General features: G+C 40.4%; 1 long non-coding RNA gene across 1 annotated transcript in view; it reads right to left on the minus strand.

The window, feature by feature from the left end:
* Window positions 1–414: 414 nt before the first annotated feature.
* Window positions 415–12,805, minus strand: part of LOC147918019 (uncharacterized) — a 91,137-nt gene continuing 78,746 nt past the window's right edge. The window contains exons 2-4 of the long non-coding RNA XR_015555599.1: window positions 3,642–3,794; window positions 2,160–2,261; window positions 415–1,906 (exon numbers count right to left, since the gene is read on the minus strand). This is a non-coding gene — a long non-coding RNA (uncharacterized LOC147918019). The remainder of the gene's footprint in view (window positions 1,907–2,159; window positions 2,262–3,641; window positions 3,795–12,805) is intronic.

A 12,805-nucleotide genomic window follows, 5' to 3' on the forward strand; every position in this document is an offset into this window, starting at 1 on the left:
TGACATATAGGAAAGTTACTGGAAAGACTGCTGATTTAAGCTGAAAGGAGGAGAGGACCTAGTGAGATGAGAGGAGTAATATGAGAAGGAGATAATGAGTTTTGTTTGAGACTGGTTACATTTGAGGGAACTGCAGGATATCTGAAAAGAAATGTCCAGGAGGCAGTTGGAGATTAAAGACGGTATCACGTGGTGGTCAAGAGCACAGGTCTAACCAGACTGAGTTTGTATCCTGGTCACACCAGTTCTTAGATGGATGATTTTAAGTCTCAGTTTTCTCATCTGTAAGAAGGATATAATTATAATACTTATCTCATAGGGTTGTTGGGAGGATGAATGAGATGATTGTACATAAAAGCATCCCTCACACACAGTGTCTGGCACATGGTAAGGGCTCAATAAATATTGGCCATTATCATTAATAACTAAAATTGATAAAATTCTTTAGAGTGCAGAAAATATTTTTATTTTATTTTCCCAATAATTATGTAAGGTAAGTATCATTATTATTACCCCATTTTAGGGTGAGGAAACCATAGCTTAGCAAGGTTAATTGATCACATAACTAGTAGGTAGCAGAGCCAAAACTCAAATCCAGGTTTTCTATGCCAAATCCTATGCTATTTTATTGAATCTGCTAACTGTCATTTAGATGGAGGGGAGGGCGAGGAGAGGGAGCCAGTCACACCATCATATTTCAGGACTGGGTTTTAATGTAAGGTCCTTATTGTCACAATGAAAATCCTATATGAACTATACCAAAGCTATCAAGTCCAGCAAGGACTAATAAAATCTTAGAAAAGGGGGCCGTCAGAGTTATTTAGTCTCTGCCAAGTTCAGCTAAGGTACTCACCCCCACCAACCTTGCAAGGCTCTGGTATATATTTAGAGATAGGCTTTCTCCTTTAATTCAGAATGCTAATAAGAGTCTGATACCTGTCAGCAAGAATCTCACCCGGCTGGAACAGCTGCCCAGAAATCTCACATTTCAAATGATTCCTCCAACATTAAAAAGATTGGGAAATTGTGTTGTAGATGAAATTGACAATGAGTTTCTACCTGGTAGCTATGAAAGTGGTTATTGCTGACCCCTTTCTGTCTTTGAATTACTGCTTAGCTTTCTGTCTGGACATATGGAAAGAAGACATCTTTGGGGACTTGCCAGATAAAGCTGGCTTACCTTGGATTCCTGAATGGACAGTATGTCTAAGAATAGCCTCCAAGGGGAGATGCAAGAGAGCTGAGTGAAACCATAAGAATTGGGCATTTTGTTCACTTTTTCAAATAACTCCTTTGATTTAAGAAGTGAATAAAGTCATGGCATAATGCCATACAGAATGAATTGTAAAAAGCACTGGAGAAATCATAGGCACTTTTGAGAAAGCTCTATTAAAAGGATGTAAGGGCTGAGATGGCCAAATCATATCATTCCACCAAGACATCAAGGTAGGAGACTAGTCTGTTGGTTTTGTGAAAGGTGGAGACAGGAAATTTCAAATTCTAGTCCTACCTTGGAATGCTGATTCCATCATGGCCAAGGGCATTTTTTATTATTTCCACGCCTCTTTTCCCACATCTATAAAAAGGAGTTAATCAAGGGTGTTGCTGAAATTTAACTGGTTAATACATAAAGTGCTTTGAAGATGAAAAGATTATAAATATCTACAGTTAAGTCCTCTTTTAAGATATATAGGTTGAAGTTAAGATTTAACAAATCATGTTGTTCCCAAAAGGGCTTGCGGCAAATAAAGGTGGTTTAGCTTTGATAGGAAACTTTCCCTGACTTTACTCGGATATTGCAGTTGGGGGAAAAAAAATGACGGGACCCCCTTTTTGGGCTTTTCGGGATTTTGTTGAGAGGAACAGAGAGGAAATGGTCTCCATCAAGATGAGAAAATCAGGAAATCTAAAGAAAAATAAAAACGGAGACAAGTATTCATAGTAAGTCCTCCACTACCCGTGCCGTGCCCCACCCCCCCCAACAGGGAAATCTGGCAGTGAACTCAAAGCGAGCATAGAGAGGGGAGTTGGGCCTCCCAGCCATGCACACGTAAAAGAGGTTTCTTCAGATCAGAGTTTTGTGAGGGGTATTGTTAAACAGAAAATGGAGAGTAGTAGACAGAGACTGTGGTGTTAGTTAGGCCTGGTCCCAGGTTTACCTCAACTCTTTCCAGCTGTGTGATGCTGAGCAAGTTACTTTACTTCTTGGAACCTTGGTTTCTTCCTCTGTGAAATGAAGATGATTCCTTCCTGCTAGGATGCTGTGAGGAGAAATTGAAATAATTGGTATGAAGTACGTGGCATGTAGTTCCTCTCTGTCATTTTACAGTGATTTTCATCCCATTTCTCTTCTTCCTTCAGTCCAGATTGTCTTTCTCAGAGGCTTCTGAAATACCAGTGTGTTGGATTATCGTTTTCAATTCAGAGCCGTTGGGGTTGTTCTATTAACTTTCCATGTTTTCACTGGAGAATCGTAAGTGCTCAGCTCATTTCCACTATGAAACAGCATTCCAGGGGAGGAGACTCTGTGTTCAGCCAAGGTTGTTTCAGGAGGAAACTCAAGTTAAAAAAAAAATAAAAGCTCCTGGATTATTTTTCAAATCCCAGATCTCAATGCAGCAGTCTCTCTATTCTACTCTCTTGCAACTGACATCCTGATTTTAAATTCCTGAGATTGAAAGCTCTCTGGAAACGTCACTCACTGTAAAGGGGAAAGGCCTGGGGCTGCCAGGTATGTGCTTTATAGACTGTGTCTATTATCAAAATGACCAAGGTCCTCTCGTTTGAAGTGAAGGAGCTCAAGTAGGCATTCCTGTAGGGCTTTTGTGAGGTAGCCTTGTGTTCCCAACAAATTCCAACCCAAAGTCCTCACTGAAATTCACAGGTACCTAGGATGGTTAGGGCTGAGGGGAGTTTAGAGATGGTGACGTTGCTCCCCTTCCCCCTGTTAGGGACATTGAGCTCTAGGATCCCAAGTGATGTACATACAAAATATGTCAGATTCATTCACCAGGCAGGGAAAGATCACTCGGCCCTACTCATTCACGAGCCAATCTATCAGTGTCTGACCACTGCTGTAGGAAAAAGTCAGCCAAATTTATAGCTACCTGGATGTCTAAAAAGCATAAAAAGAACACCTTAAAAAATTAAACTTCAAAAAATATTAAACTTCAAATCAGGGACAGTGAATTGGGTGAGTCCTAGAGGTTGTAAAAGGATGGATGGGACAAATGTATCAGGGACAGACCGTGGATTGTAACACCTGGATTGTTGAGAGTTACTCAAGTAAAATGGGCATGGAATAGCTGGTCTCCCCTCTCCTCTCCTGGCTCTCTTCATTAATATCATGAATGCTGTCAGCATTGGCATCTTTGAGTGAAGAGGACAAAGATGAAATGATGAGCAGAGATAGATACTGTATATATATCATATTTTGAATATACCCTTGGTGTTTGGCCATACATCAATTTTGCCAATTGTGAACCTGCTGCAGCTTGATTTATAAAGGAATTAATTTTAGAGGGAAGAGGGCGTGCTGGCATCCTTCGTACCAGGCTATCTGTTTGAGTTACGGGGTATAAGTGGGAAGGAGAGAACAAGCAAGCAAGGAAGGTTGTACAATGCCACCTCTGATGTCCTACCTGTCCCCAGAATGCTTCATCTGGAATGAGGATTGAGACAGCCCAGCTCCTTAAGTCCTCAGCTGTCACCAGAGAAAGAGCGTGCCTGCCATTCAACGCATCTACGAAGATCAGCAAGTTCTTGTGTTCTTCAGCCTGCGTTAAATGAGGTGCCTGGTCAAGAATAGAGAAGAAACCCATAGTCAGATTCCATTTCACCTTCCCATTATCCATCTTGCAGTCTGTCCCAAATTCTTAACCATGTAAGAGAAACAGAAGGCCAAGCAGCAGAGCCTGTTGCCGTGATTTTAGCATGGTCTCTTAGGGGTTCCTCGGCCTTGGTCCTCCTTGGCCACGGTGGGGTGTGATGGTGAGTGCAAGAGTGGGATTGTTCTCAGGTAATAAGTATCCCATGTAGTTGTTACACCACAGATGAAAAACACAGACTCTGACTATATCCTTGATGTAGAATAACTTACTATGTTGCCCCCATTTCTTTAGTTTCTATATTTTCAGAAACAAGATGAGTTTTCATCATTTCACTTCCCATCTGTGCTCTAGCGACACTGTCCCAACATGCCATTCTGCAAACACCGTGGCACCTTCAGAAATGTGCGCCTTTATGCACACACTCATTCTACCTGGGATCCCCTCTCCCACCTCTGCACCCAGCCAGTTCCTACTCAGCCTTTCAGGTCCAAGTCAAATATCACCTCCTCTAAGAAGTAAGAGTTCCATGTGTTTTCCTCAGCTATATCCTTATCAAATTGGCATAACACTTGTTTACATGTGTATGCTTCTCACTAAACTCTGAATTCCTTGAGGACATTGAATCTGATATTCAATTTCTAAAAAACATTCCATTACTAGCACACTCTTTGGCATATAAAATATACCTAGTATATGTTCACAGAATGAAGAAATGAATGAAAAAAATCCCACAGCCAAAAAATAAAAGGGGACTGACTAACAGGGAAAAATATCTTCAACAAATAAAAGAAAAATTATTACTATCCATAATGTATAAAGATATTTTTCAAATTAATAAGAAAAATATGAACATAAGAATAGAAAAACAGGCAAAGGACAACATTGACAATTAATTAAAGAAGAAATAACAGATAGCAAATAAAACTTATGAACATATTTCAATTTCATTTGTCACAAATGGACACAAAATCCCTTCATTTGCATCAAAGGGATGCAAATTAAAACAATGAGATAATTTTTTTCCTCTATCAATTTGTCAAAGATAAAAACATAATACTTAGCGCTGTTGAGGGTCTGGTGAGATAGGCAGTCTGGTGAGTATGAAATATAATCTTTCTGGAAAGCACTTTGGATATGTGTACGTATGTACCAAAAGTCTTAAAAGCGTTTCACATATTTTGTCCTAGTAATCCCAGTTCTAGGCATCTATTATTAAAAAAACAAAACAAAACTGGAAATGTAGTAAATTTCCATGTATAAGAATGACATTCAAAGAAATATGTATAATATCAAAAGTTTGAAAATAACATAAATGTCCAAAAATAATAGTTTAAAAAAATTTCATATTATGGGATATCATACAACCATTACAAACATGTTTTCAAAGAATATTTCATAGGATATATAGGAAAATATTTCTCATATAACATTATGAAAAAGAGTGAGATGCAAATTTGTACCTGTCATATGTCTCCAGTTTTGTAAGATATAGATAGCTAGACAGATAGACATGTATGAAGAAAAAAACCCAGAAGGATATATACCAATATGTTAACTGTAGTTATATCTGGTTGGAGAGATTATGGGTGATTTTTATTTTCCTTTCCATAATTTTGTAATTTTCTTGTTTTCTACATTTTTCATAATAAACTTTTATAGTAGGACAAAAATGAGCTTTTATACTTAGATTAAAAATTCTAAAAGAACTATGAGATATCACTACACATCTATCAAAATGACTTAAAAAATAGTGGTAACACAAAATGCTGATGAGGATGCAGAGAAACTGGGTCACTCACACATTACCAGTGGAAATGTAAAATGGTACACCCATTTGGAAAAGCATATGGCAGTTTCTTGCAAAACATGTGCTTACCAAACAATCCAACAACTGCACTCTTGGGCAATCATCCTAGAGAAATAGTAATTTCACACAAAAACCTATACACAAGTGTTCACAGGCGCTTTATTTGTAATTGACAAAAACTGGAAATAAACTAGATGTCCTTCAGTGTGTGAATGGTTAAACCAACTGTGGTATTCCTTGGACTACTACTCAGCAAAGAGAGGAATGAACTATGGATATACACACAACAACTTTGACGTATCTCAGGGGAATTACGCTGAGTGGAAATAAAGCTCATCTTCAAAGGTTACCTACTGCATGATTCCATTTATACGGCATTCTTGAAATGACAAAATTATAGAGATGGGGAACAGATGAATGGCTGCCATGGGTTAGGGAGAGGAGGTGGCTGTGCCTATGAAAGGGTAGTATAAGCAATCTTTGTGATGGAACTGTTTTGTATCTTGACTGTGGTGGTGGTCACACAAATCCACACGTGATAAAAATGCATAGAGCCAAATACACACACACACACACACACAAATAGGTGCATGTAAAAGTTGGTGGACAGCATCAATGTCAGCTTCCTGGTTGTGATATTTTACCACAGTTGTGCAAGATATTAACATTGAGAGAAACTGAGTAAAGAGTATAGGGATCTCTGCACTACTTTTTACAACTGCGTGTGAATCTATAATTATCTCAAAAGAAAGAATTAAAAAATAAAAGAAATGAGCAGGATCCTATAAATTAAATGAGATTTAAGAGACATATCAACCAATTGCAACGTGTGCCTCTTGTTTGGATCCTGATTGCACAAACTATGTGACATTTGTGAGATACCGAAAATATGAAGATTGGCTGGATAGTTGATGCCATTAGGAATTATAGGTTTGTTTAGATGCAATGATAGTATTGTGGTTATGTTTAAAAAAGTAAATCTTTGTCTTTTAGAGATTCAAACCAAAATATTTAGAGCCAAAGTCATATGATATCTGTATGTGCTTCAAAACAATTTGAGGGGGGAAGAGGATGATGTGGCAATTGGTTGGGCTTAGCCACAGGTGGATGTGTAAATTGGTGTACACCAAAATAGTATATCTATTTTTGTATATATTCAAAATTCTCCATAATAAAACTTTTTTAATGAGGAAAAAATTTTTAAAAGGCCAAATCTCCAAGGAAACCATTCAGAGGTACTTATCTGCTCACTCTATCTGAGCACATTGTGTACCAGGCACTGTGCTAGGCTTTAAAGATATGGCCAAATAGGGGTGGCACCTTCCCAGAGCTCAAATGTTAGTAGGAGCAGAGAGATTGTGAAAACAAATAAGTGCATTTCCAAATGGTAAGTGTTAATAAGAACTGACTGTTCTTTGCACCACTGAAATGGTGTCTGGGCCGAGTCTTCAAGGACATGCTGCAGCCTGAGTCTGTTACAGCGAGGAGGAGAGTTCTTTAACCCTGGAGTTGATTCCTAAATAGAACTTAGCATCACCTGTCTTCACATCAATGCTTTTCATTTCAGATCCCTTTCCAACTCAAATTGTATTACATTCTTATTATCAACTGACTCTGCTGTCACCTTCAAGGAGTAACCAAAACAAGACTAATGATGTTTACTGAAGTCTCTCAGTTCTTGGAACAGGATAATTCAAGCTCAGATTCAATCTCTTTCATCACCAAGCACCACCTCCAAGGTCCTTGAACCTTTCAACTGTGGCTCCATTATATGGATATTGAATCAGAGGAAGACTGTTCAATGAGCCATTTAGAGGGAGGGAAACTTGGTTATATGCTTTAGAAAAAAATTAAAAAACAGGAGACAATTGCATTTGATGAGGAGAGTGATTCATTTCACCTTGATAACATGGAAACTCAAATGCGAATAAGTTGTTTCATTCATACACACACCATATATATATATATATATATATATATATATATATACACACACACACACATATAAATTTGCATCATGGCTGCTGCCTAATCAGTTGTAATAATGTAAAGGAGGCCATGCGTTAACAGTATTAAGGCCATAAATTACGTTTCATAGAGTGTGGTTTCTCCACAAAGCCACTTGGCAAGGCACACTGTGATTAATGTCACACTAGGGAAGGCGTGACAAAAGTAAAGATGAGGAAAGGAGGGGTGGCAGCAAATGAGACACAGGGACAATGGTGACATCAACCTCTTCATCACTTGGCCTGAGGGGCCTGTTCCCTCAGACTTCATGACTGGTGGACAACCATGCTTAGCTTATTTTTAAAAAAACAAACTACCCAACACACAGAAAAGCATTAACCTTTGTCCTGGATATTGTTGTTGACATACGTTATTTATCAGTGCCATGTTCCATTATTGCTAAATAGAAAATCAATAGATTAAAACATAAAAGACCTGCAGAAATAACATCACCTAATAAAGGTACATCTTCTACTGGGACTTGCCACAAGGCTGGCCACTGAAGGAAAGCATTTGTATCTGGCTTCGCCATTTGTCACTATTGATTCTGCCTGTGAGAGAGGAAGAGCTCCAACGCCTTGACAAACAATGATTTATCCTCTCTCACAATACAATCTGCAACCTTCAGTCTCATTTGAATCCTTACCTTTACAGTCTTTATTCTGATAGGAGAAACCATAAAAGAATTAGGTTTTTGTCTCTGAAGTCTGCCTATAATTAATTTTAGTATCAAATGGTTCCAAAAGCTGGAAAGTAATGATTTTGAGGGATACAGAGCTTTGCCTTAGATAATAGATTTGAGTACGGTACACCACTAGCTGTGCCTGGAAGCAGAGAAAGGAGGGTCCAGGATGATAAGACAAAGAAAGGGCCCTCACCTGAGTCAACCCTTGAGCTTTGTATGTTTCCAAGGAGTTGCTCATTTATTACTTCCAGATGGTTTAATAGCCTGGTCTTCCAGTTACAAAAGACCATTCTCTGGGAGATGGCCTAATGATCCAAGCTGTCTTGTATTTTGATAATAAGGAAAAACAATTCATTCTAAGCAAGTCATAATCGGTGAGATAAAAAATATTTTTCCAGTATCATTTAACAGATGCCTGTAGAGCTTCTATTAATCACCACCACTAGGCCTTAGGGGATTCATGTTCATTCATCAAATGTTTACTGAGTGCCTGACCTTTCCTAGGCAGTAGGCCAGGTGCTGGGGACACAGTGATGAGTAAGACAATCCCTTCTGTCTTAGTCCATTTGGGCTGCTATAACAAAAATACCAATAGATTGAGTGGCTTATAAACAACAGAAATTTATTCCTCATAGTTCTGGAGGCTAGAGGTCCAAGATCAAGTTACCAGCAGATTCGGCGCCTGGTGAGAGCCAACTTCTTCGTTCATAGACATTGTCTTCTCACTGTATCCTCACATGGCTGAAGGAAGCACTCCAGAGTCTCTTTTATAAAGACACTAATCTCATTCATGAGGGCTCCACACTCATGACCTAATCACTTCCCAAAGGCCCCACCTCCTTCATCATCACATTGGGGGTTAGGATTTCAACAAATGAATTTTGAGGGGACACAAACATTCAGTCTATAGCACCTTCCCTCATGGAGATTACAGCCTGGTAAAGGAGACAGTCATTAAACAAATCACACAATTAAGTAATTCATTGAAATTGTGGAAATCAATGGAGATGTACTGGTGCTACGAGAAAGTATGGTGATGGTTTGGTCTGAGCACTTGAGGAAGTCTTCCTTGAGGAAGTGATGTTTAAGCTGAGAACCAAAGGAGTTAGCTAAAGTGAGAAAGGGGGCATACTGGAGGTGGGAGGTAATATACTCTCTTTCTCCAAAAGCTCCCAATGGAGCTGGGAGCCAGAAACATGAATGACTAGTTCAGACCCTATATAGACTGTGAAGTGCTATGTTGGAGATGTAAGGTGCTACAGGACATGGACGGATTCCTGCAGGATGAACCTCTCTGAGCCTGACCCTGAACCCCTGGCTGCAGTGTGGGAGAGAGCAAAAATGAACAAGGTGACCCATGGAACAAGAACAGGAGAGAGAATTAATCTTCTTGGCTTCTCTGCTGAAGTACTGTCAATGCTCAATAAACAGAAAATAATGTGATCGTCTTCATTATTATTTCCTCACTCAGATAAATATTTCAGCTTTTACTTTCTCTTCTGAAAGATGAAAATGAGGACTTGGCAAAGATGCAACATATTCCAGATGTGAAAAATTAAAAATTCTCCTCCTTCAGCTCAAGTGTGGCAAAATATGCCATGGTAAATGTTATTTTGAAAAAGTGTGATGGTTTTATGTGGTGATACAATGTGTGACTGAAAGTAGGCCAAGTGTGTGAATTGATTCTGTGAACTTTTCATTCATTTACTCAACAAGTATTTAATGAGCATCTACTATATGCCTGGCAGACAAGGTGCTTGTCCTCATGGAGCTTGCATTCTAGTAGGAGAGAGACGATGAACAGATATAACTTTAGGTAGTTATAAGTGCTATAAGAAAATAAAATGGACTCAGGTAATGGAGAAAGATAGGAATGAAGACAGAGCCTATTAGGATACACTGGTCAAGCAAGTCCCCTCTGCAGGGCTAACTTCATGAGTGTGTGACCAATGTGATTGCACAAGCCACCACACTCAGAAGGGAACTCTACACTTAATGTTAATCCTCTGCAGTCGTTGACTTAAAATTTTTAATAACGTTATTTTTGTTGTTGTTGTTGTTTATTGCGGTAACATTTGTTTATAACATTGTACAAATTTCAGGTGTACAACATTATACTTCTATTTCTGCATAGATTACATCATGTTTTCACATTCACCACCCAAATTCTAACTACAATCCATCACCACACACATGTGCCTAACTATCCCTTTTGCCCTCCTCCCCCCCCCCCCACCCCTCTGGTAACCACCAACCCAATCTCTGTCTCTGTGTGTTTGTTTGTTGTTGTTATTATCTACTACTTAATGAGGGAGATCATACGGTATTTGACCTTCTCCCTCTGACTCATTTCACTTTGCATAATACCCTTAATGTCCATCCATGTTGTCACAAATGGCTGAATTTCATCGTTTCTTATGGCTGAGTAGTATTCCATCGTGTATATATACCACGTCTTCTTTATCCATTCGTCACCTGATGGGCACTTAGGTTGCTTCCAAGCCTTGGCTATTGTGAATAATGCTGCAATGAACACAGAGGTGCTAATAATGTTATTTTTGAGTTTGTGATTTGTAAGTGAAGTCTGATGGGACAATGGAGCATGTGCCAGGGGCTTGAAGCTTCAGCTCCCATGTGGTCCCACCTCCTGCCGCCTCCACTGGGTTCTTGGCTGCCCACTCCCCCAAGTCCCAAGCAACTACAGCCACGCTCTGCCCCAATGGGAGCCTGGGCATGGCCACAGCCAGAGTCAGGGTGGACACCAGGTCTGCACTTGGCCCAGGAGTGTCCCTGTGCCCAAAGGAGCATGACATGAAATGGCAAATAAAACACACCATAAGGGGCTGGCCCCATGACCTAGTGGTTGAGTTAAGCACACTCCACTTCAGTGGCCCAGGTTCACGGGTTCAGATCCGGGGTGTGGACCTACACCACTCGTCAGCCATGCTGTAGCAACAACCCACATACAAAGTAGAGTAAGACTGACACAGATGTTAGCTCAGGGCGAATCTTCCTCAGCAAAAAAACCCCCAAAACACACCATGACAAGTCAAGAAAGACCACAGAAGAAAGGAAAAAAGTTTTCTTCCTCCTTTTTGAACAAGGGGCCCTGCCCTGCATTTTCGTGGTGCTCTGGGCCCCGCAAATTATGTAGCTGGCCCTGCCTCTCTGAGGAGGGACATTTGAGCACAGACCTGACAGGAGAGAAGATGTGGGTGTCAGCACACCAAGCAGAGGAAACTTTAAGTGCTAAGGCCCTCAGGCTGGAACAAGCTTGACAGGTTGGAGGAACAGCAGGAAGGCTGGTGTGGCTGGAGCATTGCCAGCAAGTAGGAGGGTGGAGGGGATGAGGATGGAGATGTAGCCAGGGGCCAGAGCATGTGGGGCTTTATAGGTCATGACAGGGAATCTAGCTTCCAGTCAAGATGGAGCTGTGGCAACATTTTAGGCAGGAATATCATATGGTCTGATTTATGTCTTTAAAGGCTTTTTGGGATGGTGAGATTTATTTCATTTTTAGTTTACTAATGTATTAACTCATTCACAGTCCATCTTGTTGTCAAAGGGGCTGGGTGGCCTTGAATGAAGACAATGACAGAGGCATGAATGCCAGTGCTGTGAAAAGCAGAGTGGCAGGAGTGACTTGAGCCCAACTGGAAGGTAGAGCCCCCATCCACTGAGACCATAGGTGAAGCCGGGTGTGTGTGGAAGCAGCAAGAAGAGAGTCGAGGCGAAGAGTCTAAGGCCTCATCTCCTTTATGAAGTAAGAAGCAAAGTCATGTGTTAAGAGTGAAGGTGGCTGGGGGAGGGGAATCTGAGGACAGAAGAGAAGGTTTGGAACATCTTTTGAGAAGAGCAGGAGAAAGCTGCTTTGGGACAAGAACAGAGGATTTTGGCAGCACAGATGGCCTGGCTCTGGTGGGAAACCCATCTCCTTTCTGAAAGTAACCTCCTCACCTAAGTTCTGGACCCTATTCTTTACCATTCCTGAAGGATCTCCCACACCAAAACCCACTCTCCTTCCTTCTCTCCTTAAAAATGCACAGATTTCTGAGCCAGCCCTGATGGCCTAGGGGTTAAAGTTTGGTGCACTCTGCTTCGGCAGCCCAGGTTTGGTTCCCGGGCATGGAACACACCACCTGTCTGTCAGTAGCCATGCTATGGCGGTGGCTCACATAGAAGAACTAGAAGGACTTACAGCTAGAATATACAACTATGTACTGGGGCTTTGGGGAGGAAAAAAAAATAAGAGAGGAAGATTAGCAACAGATGTCAGCTTAGGGTGAATCTTTCCCAGCAAAAAAAAAAAAAAAAGAAAAGAAAAAAAATGCACAGATTTCCAATTTTTAAGCCACAAAATGCCGTGTGATACAGCTGTCCCAGTCATTTTCCTATGTCTCTTTTTCTATCTATATCTTTAAACGCATAGCACTTTCTTCATCTGCTCTCCCATATTGTCCCCACTCATTCCTCAGT

This window comes from Ceratotherium simum, chromosome 2, assembly GCF_057802395.1.
Source record: "Ceratotherium simum simum isolate JZ-2026a chromosome 2, ASM5780239v1, whole genome shotgun sequence".
Taxonomy (NCBI): domain Eukaryota; kingdom Metazoa; phylum Chordata; class Mammalia; order Perissodactyla; family Rhinocerotidae; genus Ceratotherium; species Ceratotherium simum.